Here is a 13,364-nt window from a genome sequence, read left to right on the forward strand (position 1 = left end):
CTTCTGAAGCTTTCTTGGAACGCAAATTTTTACTCATATTGGCAAAGAAACTGTATTCAGGAACGGAGCTCGGCAACGCACGTCTTACTCGGTTCGAGACATGCGTAAACTCCCTTGATATGGAGTCCTGGTAAATTCAATTGGCTGGCCTAATATCATTTGCAATATCTCAGGGTCTGAGGTTAAGGCCTGCCACTGATTATAATATTCTCTCAGCCCTTCTGCTTTAAAGCAGAGAACTTTGTGCTTAAGATACTGCAACAAATTTACCTTGTCTGTCAGGATATCAGAGCATTTCACTGGCTGGATTTCTTCTCGGTTTCCCGTGGTTTGTTGAAGTTGTTTTGTGGCCGGTAAGACTGGCCCCTCTTCCCTAAAAAAGGCTTTCCACTAGAGTGAGGAGATTTGCCCTTCCAGCCATCGCTATGGTTTCGGTAAGATGACTTTGCAGTAGTCGTATGGCCAATCCTATTAGTTGCTTTGATATTGTTGAGCTGAGATTGCAGCTCATCGCCAAATAACAAGCCCGTGATGGGTACTTGCGAGCCACACAACAAGGAATATTTGTTATTTAAGTGCGGTTTGATAGCGTCGCGTCGACGGTAAGACAAGTCGATGTTTACATGACCTAACAATGCCAGAGCATCAGCGTTATACGTAACTAATTTCCCCAATGTCTCAGTGAGAGCCAGCGCTGAAGTCTTGTTTGGATCTGCACTGATAGCCAGCAGTGTGTCAGTCGATTTGGCGACAGCACTACCGACTTTAACAAGGACTTTCTGCATGTTTGCAAGGCGTAAATCCGTGCTCCTGGTCCCGTGCTTCAGCTTATTCCATATCTCGGGGTTGACCTTTGGCACAGTTAATTTCTCACAATTATCGGGTCGATTGTATTTCGCCAATTTGTCTTTTAATTTGGCCTCCTCCAACTTAGCACCCCATTGCTTATTGACGATATCCGCCAATTTCTGAGCAACTTTTGAGTCAGTTTACTCGTCCGACTCAAAGTCTTGAGCAATTTCATTGAGCAATGCGTCCTCTGCAGAGCTGCCCCGTTTTGGCGGGTCGCCGTTATGCGGGCAAATGAGTGCCTCGGAATCCGACTTTTCAGGGTCTGAATCTCCACTATCGCTCATGGCACTAGCTGCAGGAAGTTTTCTTCTCCTTTTCGGTGGTGTAGCATGGTCTTCTGGTTCTTCAGCTAACCGTTTCATTCCTTTTTCCATGCACAGCATGGTGGAACTCATTTGAGTCATAGTTGACAAGACGTTAGCAAGCACGTTGTCTGTGCCCTGTGGCGAAGAATTCGCTGACTCATTGTCTTCAGAAGTTAAATTTTCTTCCTCCGCCGGTGAAAGGGCGTCCCTTCCACTCATATTTTCAGCAGCCATGCGGCGATTTTCTCCGCGTTCGTTCAACACTGAGCACACAAAACAACACACGTCCGACCTTCCCGAAGGATCGCACACAACTGATCTTCCCGGGCTCGTGTGCTTTCTCACGTGACTCCGTAGCGACTAATGATCAATGACAAAACAGAACAGTTCCGTACCAGTTGTATTTTGGCCAAGGCGAGGACTTCAAGCTAAGCACCTGTTATGAGGATCAAAATAATTTTCAGTTTATCTGTAATGCAATTCCAAACTTTTCTGGAATTGTCTTACAATCTGAAATATTCCAGAAATTTCTTTGATGTGACTCAGAAGGAGCCCATTGATGAGCTCCTGGACTCAGATGCTTGGACTAGATGCTTAAAGTAAAAGTATAGAGCGTTTTTCCATGACGTCACGGCGGCCATGTTGGTGTTCCAAAACAAAGGAGTGGCGGCCATGTTGGTGTACCAAACTAATCCTCTGGGATTTTTAAGTGCCACTATGACGAAAATCGCATCTTTTCTATCGAAGCCATTTTAAGACATAAACAATTAGCCTGCATGAGAAGAAAAATGCTCTTTACTATTTTCAAATATCTCTTTTTGTTCCAGATATATTCAAGTTTTTAAATATGCAAATTAGCCAAGTGATGACGTCATACACTCAACCAAATTTTGATCAAATACTAAATGTGCTCTACAATTTGAGCTTAACAGTTTCGTTACCATGGCAACATACTGGGTTCCAGACCTCTCCAATATTAAAGGCATTTCTGGCCACCTTTGGAATTCTATTTTCATATTTGCAAATGGCGCCTCATATACATGATCCAACACGCATATAAATACGTTAGCTTGAATTTGTGGCCTTGTTTAACGTTTTTTGAGCTGAAAATTACCTCCGTATTGAAATCAAGTGTGTGGGGACTGGAAAAGAGTGAGTTGCTATGGGAACATAATGTTTTATATCCATAGGTCTGTTTTCTGTGGAACTATATTAGCCTACCAAGTTTCAATAGTCTGCGCGGCAAACTGGCGAAGATAGCTCTATTTATATGCATGATGTAATATTGGGTTGAGCGTATGACATCATCAATCATCTCATTTGCATATTTTACACATTTGTCAAACTTAAATATTTGTGGAACTGATGCAGGTATTTGCAAATGGTAAATAGCATTTTCATTCTTTCAGAGAATTCTTTGTGATACGCCGAAAAAAACAAGAGGTAAAAATTTGATCATAGTGGAAATTTACCTCTCCTTTTATGCGAATACTTTCTTTTGTTTTGGTAATCCATTATGGCCGCTGGTCATGTGAATGAAAACGCTCTTTTAAAGCACGCTTGTAAATAATAGAAAAAAAAAACTCTTTTGCCCGAGGGCTTACCCTCGTGGCCGGCCGTGGTTGATGGATGTGATAACTATAGTGAAGCGATAACGTTTGACCTTCCGATATACGGAGAGAAGAAAGAGAAGAAAAGACTATAGCGGAAAAGGGAAGAAGACAAGGAGTTCAGAGTTCATTATGACGTCCTTCGCAAGAGTTTGTGTACCCAGAAAATAAAGTGAGTGGAAAGAATCTAGTGAAAGTCAAGATTTGATGTCTACAGTCGGAGGAACTTGGAGTTCGAAGTTATTCAAGATGAATGCTTGAAAGGCCATGAAAGACAGTAATCCCGCTTTGCTTTACGAACTGCTTAACGTGTAATCTTTTACCGAAGTAGTTGTAACAGTGTAAAACTAATTAAATAATACTTTAAAATGGTAACTGCTCGTTGTCACACGTTTGTTGCGTGCCTTATATCGTACTCGGGAGTTCTGTTTATTCATACTATTTTCGTTATTCCTGCACGTAACAAACCTAACTGTCCCAAAAAGTGCACTATTCCCACAACCAGACAATCAAAAACGGCGTAAATGAAGCAATTATGCTTGTTTGAATAAAAGAAGCTGCATTTTCAAAATAAAATTTTGTATCTTACAAGTAACGAAGACTTAATTCTGAATGCTCCTGCCGTCTGAAGATTTGTTGTTTGACCCATCATTTGGATCCTTTAATTCAATGTGCCCTTATTTAATAGTAGGGGAAACACTTCTTTTACTTTTTTTTATCCAGTTACAACAATTCTGCTTGAAGCCTTGTTATCTTTCGTTTCTCATAGTTATTTATCTTTTCCACTTATCTTACCGACCCTTCACCCCTCTATCTTCCCGTTACTTTCGTACTACAGTACAGATACTACACATACTACAGATACTACAGCTACTACAGCTACTACAGCTACATTTACTACAGTTAGCTACTACAGATACTTCAGAAACTACGCCTACTACACATACTACAGATACCACAGCGACTAGAGCAACTACAGATACTGCAGCTAATACAGCAAGTACACATAGTACGCCTACTACCATTGGTGTCCTCCACGGTCGAAGTTGCCCACCTCTAACCACGTGAGATTTAAAGTTATCTAGCTTTTGTCTGTTAAAAGATTGGAGTTGTCCTTTTCAACACGCAAAGCTTGTTACATATTCTTTGTGTTGTGTAAGTTATGTTTTCATTGGTTGCACTTTCAGAAAGATATACGATTTTAATTTTTTTAATGTGGGCACATTCGACCTTTTTGTGGAATCGTACTTAAAAATGGCCGCAAGCTCTCAAATTTCGCTATCACGTGACTTAGAATATTACCACGCGATGCTGAAAAAACCCCTCCTGTACCACTTTGTTTTAGAAAGTCGAAAACTTTGAGGAAAAAAATGCAGTAAAGGTATAACTATAATACTGTACTTACACGTCTGTGAAAAAAAAAGTAGGCCTGAAATTCACTCTAACTTTAGTCAAATTTTGTAACTTTCCTAGATTAGGTGGTTCTCTCTTGAAAAAACTACAAATTGTTCCTGTGTGATAGGAACATATTGTGTGTAAAGATTACACGATTTGGCTAAAGGCTCTTTGTTCCACAGCACGAAATATACGTCTTGACATGAAAAATTTTTCATGTGGGCAGATTCGCCGAGAAGGTTTTTTGTGTTTATCTCACTCCCGTTTTAATCCAGAGAAGCGAGATTTACACAAGATATATTTCAATACAACAATCAAAGCTTTGCTAGGAATTATTACCTCTCAATGCGACTAAGCTGGACCTACTTAAAGTTTGAGAAATGTGGGCAAATTCGACCAAAGACGATGAAATTTTTTATTTTTATTTTCATTGATTTCTCCACGTCAATAAATTTTAAGACACCAAATAAACTGGAATGTAAAGATACTTTCCTCAGCAAGAGAATGATGCAATTTTAATATATTTCCGCTAAATTACAATAAAGTTACAATTAGTCAAAGGCAAGCAGTTTTTTTTTCCTCTAATTTTGATTCATGTTTTTTTTGTATATTGAATCTTTGATATCTCGTACCAGCTTTAATGAAATTTTAAACTACCACCTGAGTTGAAACAACTTGAACAGCAAAGTGTGCACAACAAGTTTGGGACAATATTGTCAACTATTTTTGGAGATATCCTCGAAGTAGTAAAATCCATAAAAAAATCAGTAAAAAGTTTGAAGATCTGCTTTAACATCATCGTTAAAGGCTTTGTTTTTAATATATTAATGTGAGTTTACCACAGATAATAGTCCAATATTACATCAATGTGTCATATAAGTTTGGACTTTTTTAAAATAAAATACCTTGATTTATCAGCTTATAAAGACATCTATTTTACAAAACACATCTTTTTGGAAGAAATTTAAGCGCCATTCTGTGTCAACCAAATTAAACGTTTTGTTTATCGAATGTTGTACTAGGTTCTTACTTAATCATACGGGAAGTTCATTGTATTTGAATAAAACCAAAGGAAGATATAGCACTTTAAAATTTCCAGTTGATCAATGTCAATGTGCTGCTGTTAGAACGTTGTGCAAAGAAAGTCACAAAAACTCGAAATTTTAACTCAGCTCTTTTTAAATGGCAATCAACAGAAAAAACACATATTGGACTATACTTTGTGTGATTTTCAAGTTGTTTCGTTAAAACGTGAATTTTCTACCGTTTTTCAAAGTTATTATTTAGGTAGCAAAAAAGTGCGCATTGCGGACCTATTTTGTGGGCATTTTCGACCAAGATGGCGGAAGTTAAAATATACTAAGATAGTGACTGGAATTACTGGTTTTTGCCCGGGGTTCTTAGACAGTTTTATAGAAGGGGTCTTTGTCTCTCTTTTGGTGAAGATCCTGTCCAATTTGGTCAATATCGGAATCTTTTAGCGTTATTTAAGTATGGGAGAAGTACGCATTGCGGACCTATTTAATGTGATTTTAGACCAAAATGGCGGAGGCTAAAATATAATAAATAGTAACCAAACGAAATATTTATTATGGAGTGTTATAGTAGAGGTCTTTGTCTTTCTTTTGGTGAAAATTCTGTTCAAATTGGTCAATGTGGGAATTTTTAACGATTTTTTTTCAAGTACCCTTTTTGAGGTATATTTCAGTGAACACATCATGAAGTGCTTTTCAAGTAGGCTTTCCTGGGGTAAGTACAGGTCTTTTTAGCTCCGTGTTTTTTGCTATTTGGCACCCTTAAAACATTGCGCAGAGGCAATCTAACTGTTGGAAGAGTTCTCTAAGGTGCTCGAGCAGCTGCCTTGTACATTTTCTTCCCGTAGAAAACGTTTGCTTCTGTGCAGGCTCCGGTAGGAGTTAAGGGTGCTCTCTAACCACTATTGAATTTGAGGAACTCGCCATTATGGTTTAAGGACCCCTTTATTTATGTTTTGATGCTATATCATGCTTGTTCTTGTTGTGAGGAACCGTTTGGTGTTAATTTTTTTGAAATCGGTTCCTTTGTTATTTAGTTATGACATCATTTGTGTCGAAATTTTACACCTTAATAACTTTGCGAGGTTTTAACCATTTCACCAGTTTATTATTAATCGAGCTTGGCCTGAACAAGGGCTACGCGCATGCCTAAAGTTGTTGGAAACGATTAAGTCCTCGCAGAGTTATTAACGGTTAAAGTTATTTTACAAAATGGCGGACCCAGTTTGTCGGTTCCATGCTCTCAGCGGTTTTTAATGCAAAAGCGAGGGAAAACATTAACTGCTTATAACTCCTAGAGGATATTATGCCAGAATTTGAAACTCACAGGGATTGTACAATGAGCCAAGGGCTACTCGGTCAAGTTGTTGGTTTCACTCCTCACTAGAATATCTACAAGAAACTGTCAAAGTATTTATAACTTATCTCTTAGAGAATTTAACTATTTTACTTGATATTTAAAGGTTCAGCTTTTACATCTAAAGCCTATCCTCTAGTGTAAAGAGACACTGTTACGTTACATTCTCTGCGAGATAAAGGCAGTTAAAGTTTCACCTTGTTTTCATGTAAATTTTCACCGTTGATGCGGTTTCTTTGTGTTGCTTGCTATTTGGCACCCTGAAAACACTAGGCAGAAGCAATGCAACTATCGGGAAAGGTGTATAAGGTGTTCAAGTAACGTTCTTACACATTTTTCTTTGAAAGGAAATGATTGCTTGTGTGCAGGATTTCGTCAAAGTGAAGAGTGCGATGCTTGACCAATAACTTTTCTTGAAGGACTTTCTTCAATGGTGAGCTGGTGAATGTACAAAATGGAGGCGACCAAGGAGTTAGCTAGAAAGGGAATGAATGGAGATGAACAGGCCATAGAGGCACTTCATTTAACGAATGTGGCCAATGTCGAGTACCAGGAAATTGGCTTGTTAACAAAAGATGCACTCGAGAAAATATACAGCCTCTGTGCAAAAGCTGCAATGGCAAGAAAATGTCTTGGATATAAACTTTTGGAACACTCCACCCTGCATGTTATGGATATGACACAGTTTTTCGCTAAAGAAAACCTCTAGTGTTCATTAAAACATGGTGTAGACAAAGATGATGTCTTCAAACGAGTGGGTGTAGTCTGTAAAGAGAGAGGTGACTGGCTTCGATCACTTGGAGAAAAAGGAAATGAATCTGTCATCACAAACATCACTTGGCTATCAGCGACAATAGCGTATGCACGCCAAGGAGACGAAGACTCGGAGGAGATTCTGAACCTCACAAGACTTCCCAGCTTGAAACAAAGTCCGCTAAAATCTACACCAGGCTACTTTTCGCTGTGTGCCGATTTCAAGAGAGCGACAGAAATAGCAGCTTTTGGCAGACATTCCACAGATACTAGTCTGAGAATTGTCAACTCGTTAGACATGAGCATCGTGGATTACATGATAAGGAAGGCTTACCCTGATCGCAATAGAGTAGTGGCTATGATTGATGGACAAGACGTCAGCTCCACAGTGTATGAGGAACTATGTTGTATTTCAAAATGGCTAGAAAAAGTGCAATCTATGCGCTCGCAGGTAGAGAGTGCATCCGACGAGCCTTTCGGAGAGACAGTCCAAGATCCCACCTACATTCCTGAAGAAAGTGATGGCAGTGAGACAGGAGAAGAAGGTGATGAGTATGAGAAAACTGGGCCATCAACATCAGCCAAGCAACCTGGAAAGCCAATTTCTGTTAATTTGAATTTCAGCAGAAAATCAAAGAAACGACCAAGAGCTGAGACGGCAGAGGCAAGCGATACTGCATCCTCACCTTCCAAGAAAAAAAAGATGACTCCTCAGTCAGTCATGGAGCCTCAAACAGTGGGACCACCTGATGCTACTTCCACATCACACACTACACCAGCAACTCAATCTAAATGCAGGAGTCACCATAAGAAAGCCAAATGTCCATACTGTTCAAAAGAACTGTTTGATCTCAAGCCGCATCTTTGAATGCACGCCAAGAACGACAAGATCGAGGAGGCAGATGTGGAAAGATCATTCCACGTAGCTGTTAAATCTACTACAAGGAGAGGGTCTCAAAGACCAGATAAAAGGCCAGGTATTCCATTGAAGTGGTGCCCTGTACCAGATTGTTCTTTTGTGATGGCCCATATGCGAAAGCATCTGGCCAACAAACATCGCATTAAGGCTGGAGCCTACTTCGAAGGCCTTATTCAAGTGCAGGCCTGTCACTAATCTTTATCCACTGTTGAGCTATTCCAGACAGGCCTCGTCCCGGTGTGAAACCACAAAATTCAACATGTACATGAACAAATGTACTGCACATAAGTCACGACAGCTCACACCACGCAAACAAAATCTTGGCCTTTTTTTTCCAAGGCCAGGAAATAAAACACATAGTACACATGCTTGGGTGTATATCTTAAGGTTCGAACAACTGCTATCATTCACACACGAACAAAGCCTTCAAAACAAGCACAACCTAGTTTCATAAAAGATCGGATCGAAAATACACCGCCATGATTGGTTCCCCTCCATATGGAATGGGCCAATGAAAATACATTTTCGATTCTCACTAACTGCTCTTACACATATAAAAGGGTCACCCCTCACAACTTATGCAGGAATAGAACTGAGTTGTTCTACTATTCCTACATATATTACTGTTGTCAGTAAATAGCAACTGAGGAGATTCGTACAGAATCGAAACCGCCGCATTAAGGATATGATGAGATCAGGTGAATATCAACAAAATAATTTATTGTCCATGATGAAAAACATTGACGATTTCATTACTGATACCAGTCCTGTGGTAGATAAATTCATGTCAGAATACAAAAAAAAAAATTACTTATGAATGATTGACTTAATTTTGTTTCCAATCAAATCCAAAATCGTATTCCAATAATTGTTGCAAAATTGTCTTGTTCTTTTTGATTCCGTTATTTTTATTGTATCATGTGATAGTTTCATCACCTCAAATAATTGTTTAAGAACATAATTATTACTGATCATACGTTTCCGACCATTATTAATTAAAGGCAGTATTTTGTCTATCTCAACAAAGACTTTGAAAATTTTATCCATTTGATTTCTCGTTATTTGTATATTAAATTTATTTATCACATTTTCAATATGGTACTTCCGATGATAAACCGATTTCCGCCATATTTTGTGAATATTCTCAGAAAAATCGATATACTTATTAACATATCCATAACCATGGACTGAACCGCAATTTAGACAGACAATCATATTATTATCATTTCCTATATCTTGTCCACTACAGCATAACTCGACTTCTACTAATTGTCGATCACAAAAAGGACATGTAGACTTCCATATTCTTTAATTCATCATGTATTGCAAAATTACAACTTATTCTATATTATTATATGAGATATTATTTTCATGGCGTAACATAAAGTTTCATGAATCAATTGTCATTGATGTATCTGTATTAGCAATAGGAATTTCTTGTGTTGAGGCTTGTGTTGGTGGTGGTGCTTGCTTGTACTTGCTGTACGGACTGACAGCAACTCTATCAGCTCGTCGTTTTACTTTTAGTTACATCCTCATTTGATTGATACCCTGCTTTTCTTGAATAAGTACAGCCATAGCTCTTCTCTTTCTCTCGTTAGCAATAATCTTTTTATATTCTTCCAACGATTGTATCTGTAATGAGACATCTCTTTCTTCTTTCGTTATATCTACTTCATCCAAATTGCCGATAGCTTGTAGCATATCAAAAGTAAACATAGTATTAGATCCCATAAAAGATTTAAGAGCAAAAATGGAATCTTGAATATTTTGAACATAACACTGGTATCGACGAGTCGCTTCATCAATACTTAAAGGCATCTTCGATCAAGCTACTTCAAAGACAACCAAAAATTTTATCAAAATGCTTACACTTCTGATATTTTTATCAGAAAATTATAAACGAGATACAATTCCGATTGGCTGAAAAATATCATGCGACTGTCTCATGACTTTCTCATGACCTGACATGTTTAGACCTGCGTGTGGGGAATACCCGAATATAACATCCGGTTTTTCTGAGAAAGTCACGCAATAAAAAAAATGCATTTATACCCTCCTTGAATGTTTGACTTACCATAAATAAAAATAAAATATATAGTGTTCTATCAAATTGAAAACATATAGATTTCCATAACATGAAAAACATATAGATTCCCATAAAATTGGTTAACCATCAAATGGAAAAGTAGTATGAGTTGGGTTGGTAATAGATTATAAAAAATGATCTAGTACCCCCAACCCTTATACTACTCATATGTAATGTTGGGACAAGGTCATAGAAAACGAAGAGGACAAAAGCACAAAGCACAAAGCATGCATTGCAATACGATTGCAATACGTAAATTTCAACTGTTGAAGCAGAACTTCTATTCACTTTTAGAAGTGTGTAATTATTTGGTAGTATGTTTAAATTACAGTAGATAACAGTCAGTGATTAGAGCCTAATAAATATTGCTTATGGCAATACACCCCAGAAACGGTTGCATATATAGACAACGACTGCATGCTGTATGATGTCACTGAAAACAAAGTAGAATCAACTATGTGTATAATAGCGGAGCGCGCGTGCAGAGCACCATAGTTAAGAAAATATGGTCACCCATCAATATGAGAAAATTTGGTTTTATAGCCATGACGTTATGTTCTTGGCTTCTCCTCTTTGTCCTTCTATCTTGGTTCGTCATGCGCTTTTTGGTTTCTCGGCTGATGAGTTGTCTGTGGTTCCTGTTGGTGTTAGGGAGCGTGTGAAGCCTCGGGTTCGGTTTAATCTCCCTTTGTTTTTCCGTCGTTTCTGGTCTGAATGCCAGTGTCGTTATTTTGTCCGTCAGTGGGGTGGTCGTGGTGTGGTGGCTTCATTACAAAATGATGCTTTGGTTGTTCATATTTAAGTTCTGGTTTTGTGTTGTGTTTGCGAGCCCTGGCCGTTTTTCAGGGGTGAACCAAGGTCTTGGCGTTGGGTGAGTCTGTTGACGGGTGGCCTTTTATTGGTCACTCTTCGCCCTTGTGCTGGGTCGTGCTTGTCTTGGTTTGTCCAGTTGTTTTTGAGTCTTTTTTGTCGTTTTGTCGAATTGTCATTTAGGAGTGTAAGTCAGGCGAGGCATCTCCTAGATGCAATTCTTCGTTTGTCTGTTTGTCTTTTGTTAATTTCTGGTAGGGGCAGGGTTCGATTCCCTGGCGAGGTTGGCGTGTTGGTGCACCCCCATTTGAGGTGAACTGTTGTGTTTGACGGATTCGTCGTTATGTCTGGCGGCCATTGCACTCACCTTACTGGGGGGCCAGCCATTCGCCTTAAACATAAAAAAACTTTCTATTCAAATCGAAAAAGCACATGACCCTGGACAGTTGGTTCTGTAAAGACAGAATTTGCAATGAATGAAAATGTTTACTATTTACCACATTTAGATAACCAAAACACACAGGACGTTTATGCAAATCATTTCATAAAACAAAATTTTCCTAAAACAATAACAACTAAGAATAAGGACAATGCATTAATAATATTATTATAAATTAATATTCAATAATACTTAGCATTGATTATATTACAAATGATTATGATATCTGGAAAAAGATTGCAGTATTTGTAGACCGATGTACAGTCAATTTTCAGTTACAGAAAGTTCTCCATGCATCAATTTTCTGCTCTTATGAGATCATTCACAAAGTATACTGCTTCAAGAGAGAGGTCTAAATTAGCGCGAATATAAGAAAACAACAATTTTTAATATGTCTTACTGGATCTCCTGTGTGCTGCCTTCACCGTTTCCTGGATAAATTCTGCTGCTTTATCCCAGTATTCATGTTGAACACCGAATGAAGGCCATTCTCCTTTGTTTAGTTCACCAGAAAGGGCTATAAATTGTATCAGGGCGATCTCTTCCCTCCTCTCCCACGAAATTGCCACTGTCTTCCTTTTCCGGGGCGAAAGTAACTGCTTTGGGCTTTTAGGAGATCGAACCAACTTGCCTTTTCTCAGTATTCTGTGACTGACGTTCAATGAGAAAAAGACAAAGCTCACTCAGTTGACTTTCGAACTGCTTTTGCAGATATGTAGTCTGCTGAGTAAAAACAAGATCAGAAATCAAAGAAATCAGAGGCCAAGAGAAATAAACAAACACCTTTTGCAAAGGGCTTTTGTTTTCTTGAAAAGCCAACGCACGTCTGGCAGGTTTTTCCTTGAGTACACCTTCAACTTCTTATTCATGAGGGCTCTTTTCAGTAGGTTTGTTTGGCGTATTGCCGGTCACGATGTGTGGATGCTTTTCCGGACCATCCATTAGAACTATATCCAGAAAGAAGAATAGAAAGGACATGGTAAATTAAAAATCTTGAGTAAAATCATTTACTGAACTTAGTTAACAACAAAACCTCTCACGTTTTAAGGAAAACTGTGTGTTTGGGTCTTGTTGAGGAAAAAGGTGGAATTTTAGTTAACCACTGTTTACTTTCAGCTAGGTACTATATTTTTAGATGTAAGTTCAACAATACTAAGCCTTCGATATTAGAATACCTTTATCAGATTAAAAGTAATTTACAGTTAGAAAAACAGATCTCAGTCACAATAGCATTTGAAAATAAGTGGCACAAAATAATTCAGTCGCTGTGACTGTCTGAATGTTTTTCTCCTTTTTTTCGCCCCTCTGTTTTTTTTTTCTGGCTATTGTCATGTAATTTGTTATCTAATCCGTTTTGCCTCCCCACCTTTTGACAAGTAATAGGTACCCACTTATCGATCACTGTGAAGTAATATTGTAATCTGTTTATAACATTTTTCTTCTTTTAAGTTTGTTAAGTAGTGTATTATGTTTTATGTTGTTAAAAATAATAATAATTATTAAAAAAAAAAAAGAAAAAAAAAAAAAAAAACGAAGTGGAAAAAACCAACCCAAAACTCACTTTCACGCAATTTGAGTAATCCGATGCCTTGCTAACACATTTAATTGACGTAAACAGTAGTAGTAGTAGTAGTAGTAGTAAGGCTTTATTTAAACGCAGAAAAGCATCAGTTTAACCTTTACAAGTTAAAAACTAAAAGTATTTACAACTGCTTTACATGATTGCCGTGTGGGAATCCGATATGCTGGATACCTTCTTCACGTTTTGCTTAAATTGATTAACTGATCCAACATTCTTTAA

Source organism: Montipora capricornis, chromosome 12, assembly GCF_036669925.1.
Source record: "Montipora capricornis isolate CH-2021 chromosome 12, ASM3666992v2, whole genome shotgun sequence".
NCBI classification, from domain to species: Eukaryota; Metazoa; Cnidaria; class Anthozoa; order Scleractinia; family Acroporidae; genus Montipora; species Montipora capricornis.